A 16,425-nucleotide genomic window follows, 5' to 3' on the forward strand; every position below is an offset into this window, starting at 1 on the left:
AAAGTAGATCGATAACCTCCTCTTTCTAGTCAGGTGAACTCCAGATAGATGGATTTAGTTTTTGCTCATGAAAAAAATGGGCATAATTTGGACTATGCGTTAATGTAAAAGGAAGGATTTAAACAGAGGCAGTTATCTAGATAGCTTCAACTAATTGAGTCATGCACTTTTTAAAATTTTTTACTTTTCATTTTTATTTTGAGACAAGTCTCCCTAGTTTCTTAGGGCCTTGCTAAGTTGCTGAGGTGGGCTTTGAACTTAGGATCCTCCTGCCTCAGCTTTCTGAGCTCCTAAAGGTGTGTGCTTTAACCCCTACCCCCTACCCCGGACCCCTGACCCCCGACTCCCGCATGTGCTTTGGTTTCATTTTGTTTTCTTCAGAGGTGATGAGAACAATGGAACTCTCTGGGAATTTGTTGAACTGTTTCATTTCATTTATAGAACACCAACTAAAGTCATAAAATAAATAATAAAGCACATCTTGATTTTTAGACATATTTTTGGAATAGAAGATATTTTTAAGAGCACGGGCATCTATGTGTGTTTTACATTTCAAAAATAATTTATAATCAAGCTGTTACATCCTAAAAGTAGGCAAAGCATTGTACTGAAAGGCAAGTACTAATATGTTTGTCAGTGGATGACTTACTGTCTTCTGAAGAAGAGGAAAAGAAAAGGTTAAATGGCCTTCTCACAAGGACAATTAAACAAAGGCTGCTGAAATTCAGTCTTCAAGAGCTCCATGAGTCCAGATTGTAAAGGTTGAAATTAAATGCAAATACTTAAAAGGTATTTTGATCATTTTTCTCCAGGAAATAGATAATAAATATAAAGTAGAAGACATACAAACAATGATAAAATAACGATTTGCTTGTCCTGATCACTTGTTTGCTTTTAGTAATTTTTAAAAGATTTATGAGTCTGTGTCTTTGTACTTCAGCGACAAGTAGATTCATTATAATCATTAGTTTCCTGTGGTGTTGTTATATCAGGTACATTTTCATCAGGACTGCTGGTGAAATTATCAACCATAATATTAAGATTAGAATAAACAAGAGATTCTTTCCTTATACAATCAATTCAAATTTTCATTTCATTAAAGTGTACGATGGCAGTGCCACTAAATTGCTGTTTAGACTATTACCGGTTGGTGTTAATAGTCTTAATTTATCAACATTTATTTTAACCTTTGCTATAAAGCCTTGCAAATAAAGCTGATCATTATTAATTTTTAGGTAAAAACAAAACTAATATTTTATGCCTAAGTTTTTAAAACCATTGTCTGTTCTTAGCAGAAGATTAAGTTCTTTTTTTTTCTGTGTTCCTTCTTTCAAAGTCCAGTTCTTACATATATGTATACAACTCTTAAACAAAAACTCTGATGAAGCATTGTGCTATGTAACAAAGTGTAATTTTGGAAGGAGCCTTGGCTTTGTTTGTAGAAGAGCTGGATTTGAATACTGGCTCTGTCCATTGCAAGTCAATTTTGGTCACTTAACTTCTCTTAGCCTAGCCTCCCTTTTCTTATCTCTACAATGGGGTACTTGTGCCTGTGTTGTCCCATAAGAAACGGCAACACTTGCTATGAAGTTTGTAATTTAAATATGGAGACCAATGGAAACATGTACTACATACAAAGATTTTTATTTTCCATATGGTTTTCAGGTTAAGCAGATATGTTATTTTCTCGAAATGAAAACAAAGCAGTGCAAAATAGGCCCTGAATTTTTGCAGAATTAGCGTGCCACTGTCATTGTGCCATTCTGCAGCATTTAGTCAGAGAGACCACAATTGAAATCTTAAGTTTGAATCGCTCTGCATTGCTTGATATTTAATGACATAATTTTAATGATGAACCATCCATTTTAGCTGACACTCAGCTATGACAAATCGGAGGTGAATTGTCCCACGACATGTTCTTCAGCCTATTGTTAGGACAGACTTGACTACCTCAACACACTATCAGATAGATATTTTATGGAGAAATAAATGAATACATAAGGGTGTGGGTGGCAGAGTCTTAATGTAGGTACTTGATCCATCTGGTGAAATATTTCATCCAAACCTTCCTTGGAAGCCATTATACTCCATGGGGAGAGGGGCTTTCTAGCCAAAATGATTAATTAGTGTCCCGTGAAGCCTAAAGCTGTTTTACTGTTTCTCTGGGCTTCCTCCCACAAGTTTACCCATGTCTTCTGATTGGTCAGTGGTTACAGTGAGTCTTACTTTATGATAGTTAGGTAATCATGCTCGTGAGGTATGTATAACAGATAAAATTCCTAAATGCCTTCAGAAGGAAGGCCCCTTCTGCAGTAGGATCCTGGCTCTCTGTGCTTTTTTTGGGGACAGGGTGCGATTTTAAAGCAGATCCTACAACCTGCTACTGGAATAAGTGTGTAAGTCAGGAAATCAGTCATAATAGTAGAGGAAAAAGATTATATTAATTTCTAATCAGATTTCTTCCCCTTCAGAACGATTTTACATATAAATAATGTCGAAGACATGAAAGAGGTATTTGAAGGCATGCATGCATTCATTAAAAAAGTTACTGAGAGCCTGATACATGCCAGATCTCAGGCTGGGGACCCTGTGAATGACATCGATTTTGTTCTCAAAGCTGATGAAATGTATGTATGTATACGAGGCATAGAGTTTTAAAAACCATGAGAGAGAAGCAGATGAAGTACTCATCTAAGCACCTCGTGCGATAACCAATAAAATGTTTCCTTTCCATTTCTTTTACTTGTGGGAAGGATTGCTTTGTGTGTTTATAATGTGTGTGTGTGTGTGTGTGTGTGTGTGTGTGTGTGTAAAGGAGTGCATAGAAAAAAAGTGGTCTTCTGGGATATTAGACAATGACTGGGAAAAGATGTTCCAGGGAAAGAAAATAGTATATATTATCAAATAAAGGCAGAGACTGCATGAAGGACAAGACAATTCTGAAGTTTCCAAAGCATGAGATTCGCGATGGGACCTGTGAGGAATGAGGTTAGAGGGGGATGATAAGGACTGTGGTGGTGATTGAGTGTTCTCTGGATGTCTTACAGTAGTGTCAATTCTGTCCATATTTAAAAGCCTACATGTCTGAAAATAAGTAAGCCTCTATATGAATTAAATGAGAATCTATGAACTGAAAAAATACTAGTTTCCAATTTTTGTTTGCCAGAAACTCAGTGTACTGTGGGACTGGTGAAAATCCATACAGCATTTAACAAGTTGAATGCCAACAGTACTGGGCAAAACACTTCTGTGACTTGGCTGTTGCTCCAGAGTATTAGTCAGGATGTCAGGTTGCAATAACAAACTCTAAATCTCTGTAGCTCAATCTATGATCAGTTCTTTCTCCCTAAGTGGAGCAACCTATTGGTGTTGGTCTGACATGCCAGGCTGCCATGCTATTATGACTCTTCCATGTTTAAATGTTCTCCTGTGATTTCTACGGCAAGGAAAATGTAGGCTGGACAACATGACACCCAGAGTTAAATGCTTCCATGTGGGCACATATCAGATGTCACTTCCACTTACATTTGATTGGCCAAAGCAAGACATTTGTAGTAACATCTTTCTTTCATGTTGTTTATTTCTGAAAGGTAGAGATTTTGTTTTGTGTATGTTTCCTCCAATCCTTTACAAATGTTCGGCATATGATAAATCCTTTATTTTTTTATTTTTCTTTTAACTACTTTATTATGTAATACTGCACGATCAAGGTAATCATTAAAACAATGCAAAGTCTCATAAAATGGAACATGAAAGTACCCCTTCTTAAAATGTTTCCAGAATAAATGAATAGGATATCAGTTTCAAACTCTTTAGAAGAACATTCAAGATTTTTATTATCCTGTCTCAGCTTATCTTTTCAGTTCATATTTAAGCTTATTCCCATATAGATTATTTTCTTCTAAATATATTGCCCAATATATTGTATTCTTTCACATCTACTGGGCCCTTTGCTTTCTATTTTCTTTGCTTGAAATTTTCATTCACTTTTTCTCTATTGGTCAGACTGACTTAGTGAAGATTATTAGATTTTTCTTGATAGTCCTAATGCCCTCTATGTTCCTGGAACACCTTGCACACACTTGTGTAAAGTGTCTTCACTCTCAATCTCTGTGTTCCCCAAAGGCAGCTAGCCTCTTATTCACTGTGGATAGCCAGTACCCTTCCCAGAGTGCAGAGGAAGTGTTCCATCAACTGACCCACCACTCTCCTTGATATTACTCTATTGTAGCACTTTTCCCCCTTAACTTATGCACACGCTCAGTGCTTTCCCATTCTGCAAGAAGTGCCCACCTGCCCTCATCAATTGTAACTCTCTTCTCTACTTTGACCCAAATGCCTTGAAAGAAGTGTCCACAAATGCTGTCCCTTTCACTTCTCATTCAACTTTGACACACTGCTCCTTGTTTGACACTTATACAACTTCACAGAAATGATCTAGAAGATCTAGCAAATGGTCTAAATGCCAAATCCAATTAGAACGTTTCAGTTTTCATTTTCAATGACCCCTCTGATGTATTTTTAAAAAATCGAATTAAAATAATGGAATTAAAGTAATATTTGCACATGGTAATATAGTTATCTACCCTATTCCTCTCCTCTCCAACCCAGTTCTTTCATCAATTTTTGAGATTCAATGTAATTTCCTTTAACTTTTTAACACTCAGTACTTATTAAGTGCTGATTGAGTATGGTCCAACCTGAGGAAAACCTTACTGATAAGTTATAGGACAAGAAGAAATAACATCCACACATAATGTGTTGGATTTGCAGAAAAAATCTAAACCAAATAAACAAAAACCTAGTCTGTCTATGAAGAAGAAGAAAAGATGAAAAAATATGAATTGTTGGTTGGCTTGCCTAATATTTAGAGGACGTAACTGAGTTAAATAATTGCTTATTGGGTTAAGCAGACTTGATTTCAAACAATTCTTTTGGAGTGTGGAGTTCTGTGGTGAGAAAAGGGGATATTTATGGTACAGAGAATGGATTATTTGCACAGTAGCCAGGAATCTTCTAGACAGCATGCACAGCAGAGCCAAAGGCATTTGCCCTTCAAATCCTCAGGGGAACCATAATTCTTCCAGGTACCATAACATGGTTGTGTGAATTCACCACTGGTACTACAGATAATGGCATGTGTGAAGGAATTGAAGTTGATAAGCAACACACAATGGAGACAAAGAAAAATCTACACTTTAAAAAAAATGAATTTAGAGCAGCTGAAGACAGAACGACAGAACTGTCATACTGTTGTGACAGACTAAAGTGGACCTCAGTAGGACTGTGGAGCATTGTGATTAAAAAAAAAAAAAAAGGTCAGTTAAACAAGAAACAAGAGGATTCAAATTGACATTTCCAAACACCTCCTGGAAATCAGTAGAACCTTCTAGAGTTACCTCCCATTGCTGCTATGAGCCATTGCTTTAGTCTAAATGGACATGCTTGTAGCTTCACTACTGATGTGAAGTTCTGGAAATTGTGGATACCTCTTTCTGCTAAATTTCCTACCCCATCAGTGTTTTCATATCTTTAGAGTTTTGGAGAGAATGTAAAAGTAATCCTGGTTTCATGCCTTTGTCATTTATATGTGTGATATTTTGTCTTTGTTTGCTAACTCTTCCTGTTGAATTTCTAGAATCAGTTACTTATTCATTATTATCATTGACATTTCCTGTGCTTTCATTTGTTTCTCTACCACTGACTGTTTCCTCAATTTCATTATTATCAAACAGCCCTTCTGTGATAGACTGCTGTTCCCCATCTTCATATTGATTAATTTCATTTTCACATGCATCCTTCTGATTTCCAACATCTTCAGAACAGTCTTCAGAAGATGAGTCATTTGCAAAGACAGATTTTCATTAGTGGAGTCATCCTTAGAGTCAGAATGTGATGGTCTGTTCGGTCTGCTCGCAGGAATATTGTTTGCTCCTCTGTGTCTTTCATTATCTCTTGGAAGGGATGTGCCTGATGTACTTGCTTGGTCATTATCCAAGTAATTAAAATCAAATGTACTTATTTTGTAGATTAAACAAGAACATTCTTTATTATGATTGTTTGCAATTGAAGCTTCAGGGACACTTTAGGCTAGATATTACATTAAATATTATTTTCCATTTAAATTAAAACATTTAATCAGAAATTCTGAAAAGCAAGATATGTAAGCTAATGCCTCATATGTTAAAATCATGAAGATGCAGTTTCACTGTAATGTTCTTTTGTGAAGTTAATGTACAACAAATGAAGAGTTTAAGAGATTATCAGCCCTGATTATAAATTCCAGTCACTACCACTGTTACCATTCCCTGTGTGTGTGTAAATTTCCAAAGAAGGCAGAAACTGTTCAACGTTGGGATCCTTTAAATTTTTTAATAATTTTTTTCCCCCACAGTAGGGGCAATTTTTTGTAAGAAAGAACATTTGCATGACTAGTTGATTGAAATTCCTATGTAAAACATGCAATCTAATAGCTGATTAGTGGGAGGAAATAAAAGGAAGAATTGCTTTATGTACCCCAGACTTATGAAGGCTACAGTATGTGTCTACCTTTGAGGATTAGATGATGAGGGAAGTTGATCATGTGTCCTTAGGATCATATGAAAATGTATTTTAGAAGCAAGCAAAGTTTAGGGTACAGGAGGGGAGAATCTAAGAGATGTGGCACTTTATAGATAGCATGGAGAAGTGCTTGTCCTTACTTTAGGTGGTTCACAAAAGAATGCAAGAGCCAGAAGAAGTAAGATGGTCAAAGTTGTGCACACAGCTCTGGCTGAAATGTTCTCTTGCTACTATCTCTGAGGCATGAACCCCCTTGGTGGGGCCAATATGGAGTTTGGATTTGGTAGGTAAGTCAGGACAACAGGGGACAGAGAGGGAGCAGAAAAGGCATGTGATTACACTGGGATCAGAACAAAAAGTCATCAGCGTAAAAAGCCAAGGGCACTTACATGGTAAGGGTGATGCCAAGAACCTTTTAGATCTGCCAGCTACGTTAGCAGAGAGGCAGAGCTGTGTCAGAGGAATTGCTGGAATGTGTAATAGTCTCTCCTTGTCTACAATTTTATTTTCCATGGTGTCACTTAGCTGTAGTCTAAAATTATTAAATGGAAAAATCTTAGAAATATACAATCTGTATGTTTTCGATTGAGCACCATTTTGAGTAGCATGACGAAATCTCATGTGATCCCATTTAGGAAAGGAATCATCTCTTTGTTCAGGGTATCCATGCTGTAGAGACTTCCTTCCTGTTAGTCATTTAGTAGGAAAAAAAACATAGTATATATGGGTGTTGAGGGCCACAGCCGAGTCGGGATGATGCATGGCATTTTTGCCAGAAGTAGTGGTTGAGAGGTGATGCTAACGAGCCATTAAGATGATGACTTTTGAGTTCTGGCGGAGTTCCCATTGAGTTCCGCTTGAGCTCTCGCAGGGATTCCCGGAGAGTTCCCATTGGTTGGGGAAGTGCCGGAGGAGGGATATTTCCGGTTGCTGGTTCCTGGAGGAGCTGCATGGCTTTCACAAGAGTTCCTGGGGAGCATGTGTGGAGTGTCTGGTAGAGTTCAGAAATAAAGTTTGTTCCTGCTTCAGTGGCTCGTGATTTGTGCCCAGCCAGACTTCGGCATATGGGTCTGGCTGCTATGAGGAGGGAAGTTTCATCTAGTATTTGAAAAAGTGTTGGGGAGTTACTGTAGGTTTGTGAAAAATTAGCTCATGACTGGTTTGTCAAGTCAAGTGTGTCAGTTTGGGCTACTATATCAAGAATACTGGGGGCTAGGCGTGGTGGTATATACCTGTAATCCTAGTAATTTGGGAGGTTGAGGCAGGGGGATCACAAGTTCGAGGCCAGCCCAGGCAACTTCGTGAGGCCCTAAGCAACTTAGTGAGACTTTGTCTCAAAAAGGACTGGGGATGTTGCTCAGCAGTAGAGCACCCCTGGGTTCAATCCCTAGTACTGGGGGGCAGGTGGAGGCGGAAAGAAGACTGGTGGCTCTAGCAACTCACCTTTACTTCTTACAGTTCTAGAGGTTGGAACAAAAACAAAGGTGCCAACAGAATTTGGTTCAGGTGAAGGGCCTCTTCCTGGCCCTTCCAGACAACTGGACAACTGTCTTCTTGCTGGGATCTCTCAAGAAGGGGTGGAGAATATCAGACAAGGTCTCTCCGTTTCTTTATATAAGGGCACTAATACCATTATAAGGGCTTTACCTGTAGGATCTAATCACCTCCAAAGGCTCCACCTCCAAATACCATCACACCAGGGATTCGGGTTTCATCGTATAAATTTGGGAGGACACATTCAGTGTCCAACACCACATAATATCCATCCTGATTGGTGGTTTTGGAACAAAAGAGTTTTTGTAGCCAAAGGGGGAAATAAATGTGGTCTCTTTTCCATCCTGGGTCAGTGGAACCTATTTTTAGAGCTTGACTTGGGTGAATTGCCTCTGAAGGGTTGGTCCTGGGCCTCATATCACTGCGGGGTGGGTGGAGGGCTCATGGCACTACAAAGGTCTGGTGGTAATTCAAGTAACAAGAAATGTGTAACAACCTCACACTAATGGGACTTTGGGGTTCTGTTTGGTATTTATGCTTCATTTTTTTAAAAAATTTACATCTATTGTTGGGGCACTTTAGAATTTCTTTCTTTTTTTGACTGATTCACTTTTCCCATTAATTTCTTCTTGTACTATTTAGTAGGCTTATACCAAGTCTGTGAGTGTGTGTGCCTATGTATGTGTGTGCATTTTAAAATAAATTGCTAGGAAAATGTGATTTTTTTTAGAACTGTTTTAGGCAGCCCCTACCCCCACCCCCCACCTGCTGTGACTAAAAGACCCAACCAGAACAACTGTAGAGGAGGAAAAGTTTACTTAAGGACTCACAGTTTTAGAGGTCAAAATCTATAGACAGCCAGCTCTATTCCTCAGGGTTCGAGGTGAGATAGGAACAACACGGCAGAAGAGCATGGCACAGGGAAGTAGCTCACATGGTGATCAGGAAGCAGAGAGAGCCTGCCCTGCCCAGAAACAAATATATATATATACCCCATAGCCACGTCCCCAGTGAACCTTCCTCCAGCCACTCCCCACCTGCCTCCAGTTACCACTTAGTTAACCCCACCAGGGATTAATTCACTGATTAGGTTAAGGCTATAACCCAATCATTTCTCCTCTACACCTTCTTGCATTGTCTCACACATGAGCTTCTGAGGGACACCACATCTAAACCATAACAAGAACTAAGAATAAATTCTAGGGTTTTGTATTTAGATTTCAAGGAAACCTCTTTCAACTATAATTCTACAGTGAATAATAATTTCATGCATACTACATCATTCAAAACATTTATGAGTTTATTTAGTCATTTCCTCCAATAAAAGACAAAAATGAAGCAAATGTTTTTAACTGTTACTTTTATCAAGCCTGATATTCTTGATAGAAGTATTCTTTCCCTTCTCCAAGTGAGGTGATTTTATTGAAAAATATTTTACAAATAACTGTTATAAGGAAGTGTGTTACTTTAGTGTAATCCCATTGTTCATGAGAAAAATGAAGTTGACAAAACAAAAGAGAGTATCTGAGAAAGACAACTGAAATAGTGGAGAAAGTATAGAAATGTCTCAAAGAAAACCTTCTGCATAGCCTAGACATCTATTAAAATACACACACACACACACACACACACACACTCGACACCAAAACCAGTAGCTGATCTGTGTCAGATTTTAATAATTTGGGGAAACAGGAAGGAAAATGCAAAGAACATTGCAAAATGAAAATCTGTCACTGCTACCAATATTATTTCCTTCCCTTGTTTCCATTTCACGTTTACAATCAAATTTAGAATATATATGTTGGTGAAAACCACCTTAGAAATCACACAGAACCGATAGTAAAGCAGTTGTTTAATAACCCATCCCTCCTCACCATCTATTTAAGGCTGTGTTCTTTGTTTCAAGGTCCTGTTGAAATAAAACAGAATGAAATTAGTGACCTTCATACCGACTTCCTAACCAGTTTCTGGCAACCGACCCAGCCATCAGTCTGTCAATAGCCTGTGCAGTTTTAGATTTCATTTGCGAAAAAAATTAAAAATGAAAAAATATCCAGTTCCTTTCTATAAACATCGTATTTCAGTTGTTTCTTTTAAAAAAGCTAATTACATTTACACATGTTACATACAAATAAAGATGGATTTTGTTGGTAAGCTTTTTGCAGAAGTGGAGCTTGATTGGAAATGTTTTATTTGAGGCATATGGAGAAAGCTGCAATAGTGAAGCAAAATATTTATAATTCTTCCCTGTTTGGTTTAGATTTGTCAATCTTTCCCCTTCTTTACACAAAACAACATCTTGCATACAAACTGTTTGAAAGTTGAAATAGTAGCATTCCAAATGTAGTCAGAGAAAGGAAAACACCGTCAAATCTAGAAAGAAAAATGTAAGCACAGGAGAAAAAAGCTTTCAGAGAAGATTAGTTAAGTAGGAGAGGGCTTTAACCTTTTAAAAGAAGATGAATTGCTAGCTTTAATAGGAGAAGCAGGATAGAGAAGACGTATGCACACGACTCCGTCTTCACACTTTAATTTTTGTCCTACATTTAGTTTGTTTCACATCTTTATTTAGTGTTCTTTTTCATTCTCGATGTTTTCATCAATTTCTACTGTTCTTTGAAAACCAAATGCCCACCCTTATGCTTTTTTGTTTCTTTCTTGTATATTTACCTGTTTGGCTTTAATAATGGAACATTTTTACATTTTTGTCCTTTTTAAAGATATCCTCAGTCATTTCTGTAGAGAAGTTGTCAGAAATTGTTGAAATTGCAACCTAAGTCTTCCCTGGACTCAGAAACTGTTCGGTTTCAGCTGTACCATCAAATAATACCTACTTTTCAGTAGTGCATTTTCAATTAGTGAATTTCTCTGAATGTGGCACATTTCTTCCAAGTCAGATTTCCTGAAATCACTAACTTTTATTATTTCCTTTAATCCTTTGGGAATTTGCATTCAACCCCTGAACAATTTTATTATCTATTATTCTGAAGGATTCCTTACCATGATCTTAAAATTGCTTAACTTCCAGGATACTTTCCTTGCATTTGGTCCCAAATGGCTTCGTATTGGGATGGTGCCATGCTCTTTGAAGATTTGTCTCGTCCAAGATTAGAGTTTCAGTCTTAGGACAAGTTTATCCCCAGAATTATTTCTAATAGTTCAGATCTATTTCATATAGTACTCGGAGGGATTCTTGAGTCTTAATGCTTCATGTAAAGGAAACACTATACCTAAGCCTATCTACTAGGGCAGAAGGGACAGTTCAACATGTATTCTTCATAACCCAGGGACTGTTATGTCTTTGAGGGAATTTCTTCTGTAGCTGATGGAGAAACTCTTTTGAACAGCACATTTTTATTTATTTATTTTTCTAGACTTGAGTCATCTGTTCACTGTGTCCTGCGTCCCCCAATCTTCTTCTTAAATGTAGGAAAGGTTTAGGACACTTGAAATAGGCCATTGAAGTGAAGAGGCATTTCAGCATGTTTTTAATATTTTCTCTTAAGGCTGATGCTTTAAAACTGTTTTTCCAATATAGGAAGAAAGGTATGGGAATAAAGGTCTTATTGAGGAACAGGGTTTCTGGCTCCCGAGTTTGAGATCATGGGCCCAGATCCCAGCTGAAACCTGGCATAATTGGGCAACTTGCTGAATTTTGTTGAGCCTCAGTTTATTCATCCACTAAATGGAATACTAATACCCACTATGGAGACGAAATAGCATATAATGAAAGTAAAACTCTCAGTTGACTTCAGGTGAATGGTCACTGATAAAATTAATAATCTCATTGTGTTTTATTTATATTCTTAGATGGCGGCCTTAGAGATTCATGTACTAGGAATGTTCAAGAAAAAGTGTGTCCTGTGTTTGTTACCTCCCAGTCTCCTTTCTTTATGGATCAGCATTACTGAGCAAGAATGGAAAGCAGAGTGTTTTCTGTCACCTCTATTTAGTATTGGATGTGGCCTGTCCCATTTTACTCTACGGTAACTTGGCATGACTTGACATCTCTAAAGATCCATGGACTGCCTGAGGATTTTGTACAGCAGTTTTGAGTTGACACAAGGAACCCCAAGCCACTTCTCTAAATCTCCACAAAATCATGGGCTTTGTTGAATAATCCTGTTCTTGGCACCAGCGATACCTGTGTTCCCGTGCTGGTTCTGCTACTTTGTCTTACTTTGGGCAGTTGCTTAAACTTTCCCCACTTCCTCAGCTGCCTTTTCCTGATCACAGAATGGTGCTAATCCTGTTTGCTTTTCAGGTCACCAATTGTATGGAGTTGTGTGTGTGTGGCACCCATAGGAGATTTGCCTCAAAAGAAAAAAAAAATCCTCAGCATCTTATCAAGGCCCCTGTCTCAAAATAAAAAAATAAAAAGGGCTGGGATGTGGCTCAGTGGTTTAGTGCCCCTGAGTTCAATATCTGATACCCATACCCCATCCCCCCAAATATTTTAAAGTTTTAATCTTAATTTTGTCATAATCTACTAGGAGAACAGGGCAGTTTACTTCATCTCTTAATTGATGTGTAAGAATTAAATTCCTTAAATGGAATCCTATCTTTTTTGAAACACATGGATTTAGAGGAGATAAGGGGAATGCAAGAATGCTTTTCACAAATTGTGTTGGTGCTACTTTGAGAAAGTATAATCTATTCTACCATTTGGTTACTTAATTTTGCAAGAAATGAGGGGTAATTTCTGAGTCTTTTCCCCAGCTTCTAGGAAGGTAGAGTGAGGGGTTTAGTCCATTTACCTCCTAAATACTTCTACCTCCAAGTTAGAAATAATACAAATTTGAAACAAATTCTAGGGACCACTGTTGGTTACTGGGTATCCTGAGAATTAAATGAGTCCAGTCTCAAGGACTTCCAAATTCCAAAATATAATAGCGCCTCATCAGCAGGCAGTGACCAATCATTTCAGACTTCACATCCCAGCTTGAGTTCAGATGATTTTCAAGGAAAGAAAGGTTTACAAAAGGAACTTGACATGTTTCTGTCATTTGGAGTGTTTGTTGTGTATGAGTTGCTCTCCTTTTTTGAAACCAAAAGGTGCACTTCCGGATTAATTTGCAGCATATTTAATTGTAAGGGGGAGTTTCTGACTCATGAGGCTATGGGAAATAATAAGCAGATAAGAAAGGACTACTGGCAGCATCTACATAGACGTCCATGACACATTTATCTGCATAAAAATGCTCTCCTTATTTCTTAGGAGTAGTAAAGACAAATAGAAAATGCACCCGATTACATGACAAAAGAAATGGTAGTGCCCCCTGAAGGTCTGAACTGGACCTCACTGGCCTGAAGGCTGTGACAGGGACTGCTAAATGGCAGACAGGAGCTGCACTTCTGCTGTCACAGTTTCAGCAATTGTCACTGTCAAAATGTAGCACATTCATTATTCAGGTACAAAAGTATAATTAAGAACATTGGCCAAGAAAGGGGGAGGGGAATTGGACGGTTCAGGGAGTTGGAAGTAGGATAAAGAGCAGTTCTCCTCTAGGTCACTAGTTCAAACTTGGCCCATATTGGTAATGACTGACAGTCATTAATATATGATGGCTGTTTGATGGCCTATATGAGTAGGTGCCCATATCAGAAAAGTCACCATTGTAATTGGCATTAATTGGCACTTCTGTTGGCAGCGTCAGCCAAGAGGCTGAAGATTGAATGGGCTATAGCGAGTGAATTATCCTCTCATCCTGAGAAGTGGGCCTCCCAGGGCCGAGATGAAGCACTGTCGCAGTGCACCGTGGGAAAGTGGCTGCTGTCCCCGCTCCTGGTGCTCTGCAGAGGACGTCAGTGTGCAGCGCTCTCTGTTTGGCACTTTGCTTGATGGGCAACTGAATCTACTTAAATCCAACCGACCAAAAGGAACAATGGGACCACTAAAAGCCAGAGGGCCCGGAGCGTGAGATAATGAGGGGTACCTGAGGGCATCATCCTTTCCTGGTCCACTTCTGACTAACCCACGATTGGCCAGAGAGCTGGAGCAGCCTCTTCTGTGATCTGCAGCATGGATGGATTGTGGCCGATGTTAACAAAACACCAAGAAAAACCTGTACTGCTTTTGGAAATGAAAAAGTCAAGGGCTCTGTTAACAGCCTGCAGTAAAACACTGTTGAACATGCTACCATGTTGACTTTTTAGAGTTGAGAATTAAAGGTCCATTGTAATCACTTTTTGCTGTCCATTGATTTAAGGACCTAGTCGAATAATAATTTAGACTCCACTTTTCATCTCTGCGTAGACTCATGATTTGTAAGCTGTTTCTGGCAACTATCTCTGCCATACCAATGAACTTTCTTTTTATTCATCTCACTTTTTTGGCTCAACTCCCTCATAATTAGCTTTTGGGTCAAAGTACCAAGTATTTAAGACTAAATTTCTGTGGACATGAACTCCTAAAGGACATTTCACAGAAGTAGTACCAGTCACCATTTTCTTGGCATTCTTTATTGAATTTATATTTGTGCTGAAGTAAATTATTTGGGTGATGCATCTTCTAAAAACAATAAATAGAAAGAAGTTTATGTATTTGTACACTAAATGGCTCTTGCTTTCAGGTTTCAAAGAAAGAAGATTGCTAAGAGCACAGTTAACATACAGAAAAACAAAGACTGGTATAAGAATGGCAAACACTGTAGCCATTTTGCCAGTTATTTATTTAACATTTTTTTTTTAAATGAGAAATGCTATTCCTGTGGTTTCAAATTGTCTGCAAAATGAGAGCTTTTCCCCCCTTAGCCAGAAAAAATCTTCGAATATTTATTTTTATTACAATGAATTTTGTAAATTTTTTTAGATGATTTGGGCTTATCAATTAAACCAGGCATCTCATTTCTTGGATATTTTTCTTATAAGTTTTCTGCTTTAAAATATCGGGGTTTTTAGTATTGTAAAATAAATGTGGAAGTTTTACTATAGGTGGCGCTCTTGCATACGTCTTGCTCTTAGAAATGTCCCTCCGTATAGAATGAGTTTGGCAGGCAAGTTTAATGGAAGCTGCTTAATAGTATACATTATATATCATAAATTCTACTTAATGATTCTGCCCAGATAAAGAGCCATGAGCCCATTCCTCAATGATTGATATGCTTGTTTCATCCAAATTACCACCATTTGGTATATTATGACTTTTATTAGCAATCCAAGAATTTTAACAAGTAGATCATGGCTCACCCACATTAAAGAGTGAGAGAAATTTGGATCTTTTCGTTTTCTCCCCAACTGCAGAGATGGCACCATTTATGTTTCCTATTATAGAAATAAAAAAATTGAAGATATGATTAAAGGAAGGTGGACGGTGTACTACTTTAGTATAGTGTACAATTCACTCTCTTGAGAGAAAGAGGGACTTTATGCTGACCCCTAAGTAAAGGAATGTTTGTAATCAAAATGTTGCCCAATGACTTGACAAATTCAGTGTGGTGGTGATGGTTGGTGGGGAGAGGGGTACATTTCATATTATACATATTAACATTTATTTTAGAGGCAGGGAGGCCCCCATGGAAATTTAAATTTTAGACAAAGAGATTAGATTAAGAAAGGTAAACACACAAGGGTCCACATGTGTACTTGAGAGAAAAGACAAGAGGAAAATGCAAAGAAAAGTGGGAAAGAAGGGAATAGAGGAAAAAGAATGGGTTCACTAGGCCGGTGGAGTCCTTCCTCTGGCTGGTGTTCGAGCTCCTCTCTGGAACCTCAGGGATGCTGGTGTTCTTCCCAGAGGGGCTTGTTATCAAATTCACATCTAGTTTCAGTAAGGGTGTTTTGTTAAATGGTCAAATCTGCACTGTGGGTTAGCCACACAAAATATTCCACCTACAAAGCATCTCAAAGATGTTTAGGAAAATGCGTCATGCATTCCCATTCTGTAAATCTTTTCATATTCTTTTGGAAAATTGTAGGATAAATTAATTCTCTCTGTTCCATCCATATATCACCTTCGTACACCCAGACTGTACAAAAACTTCTTTCTGTTTGACATTTCATACTCCGAGAGAGCTCCTTGATTTTTTTTTCTAAAACCTTTACATAACAAGTTAAAAATAATCTTCCTTGATGATTTAGTGGCATGAACTGAGATTAGAACTTCAAAGACAGTTGCACACGAGATGCACTTATCGTTCCTGCAGTCCCTTTAAATATTTTAAAATGTCATTTAAAAAATGTCATTGCCATTTATTTACTTCTTGTTGTTCTATATTTGGTTGTGTGGAACTCTTCGTTGTACCACTTTGAAAGACCTTCATATGTCCACTTAAGATAACAATTTATATTTCTGTGAAACCAAACTTTCTCTGTACAGAGGGAAGGTCACAGCTGACCAATCTTAATCTCATAATCTTTTTAAGAAACAAA

The 16,425-nt window shown here is 37.9% G+C and overlaps 1 long non-coding RNA gene across 2 annotated transcripts in view; it reads left to right on the top strand.

Moving 5' to 3' along the window:
• The window catches only part of LOC144365039 (uncharacterized), a 64,038-nt gene extending 49,137 nt beyond the window's left edge, over window positions 1-14,901 (top strand). For both annotated transcript variants that reach the window (XR_013423317.1, XR_013423316.1), the window contains exon 3: window positions 13,707-14,901. This is a non-coding gene — a long non-coding RNA (uncharacterized LOC144365039). The remainder of the gene's footprint in view (window positions 1-13,706) is intronic.
• The last annotated feature ends 1,524 nt before the right edge of the window (window positions 14,902-16,425 follow it).

The sequence above is a fragment of the Ictidomys tridecemlineatus genome, chromosome 6 (genome assembly GCF_052094955.1).
Source record: "Ictidomys tridecemlineatus isolate mIctTri1 chromosome 6, mIctTri1.hap1, whole genome shotgun sequence".
NCBI lineage: Eukaryota > Metazoa > Chordata > Mammalia > Rodentia > Sciuridae > Ictidomys > Ictidomys tridecemlineatus.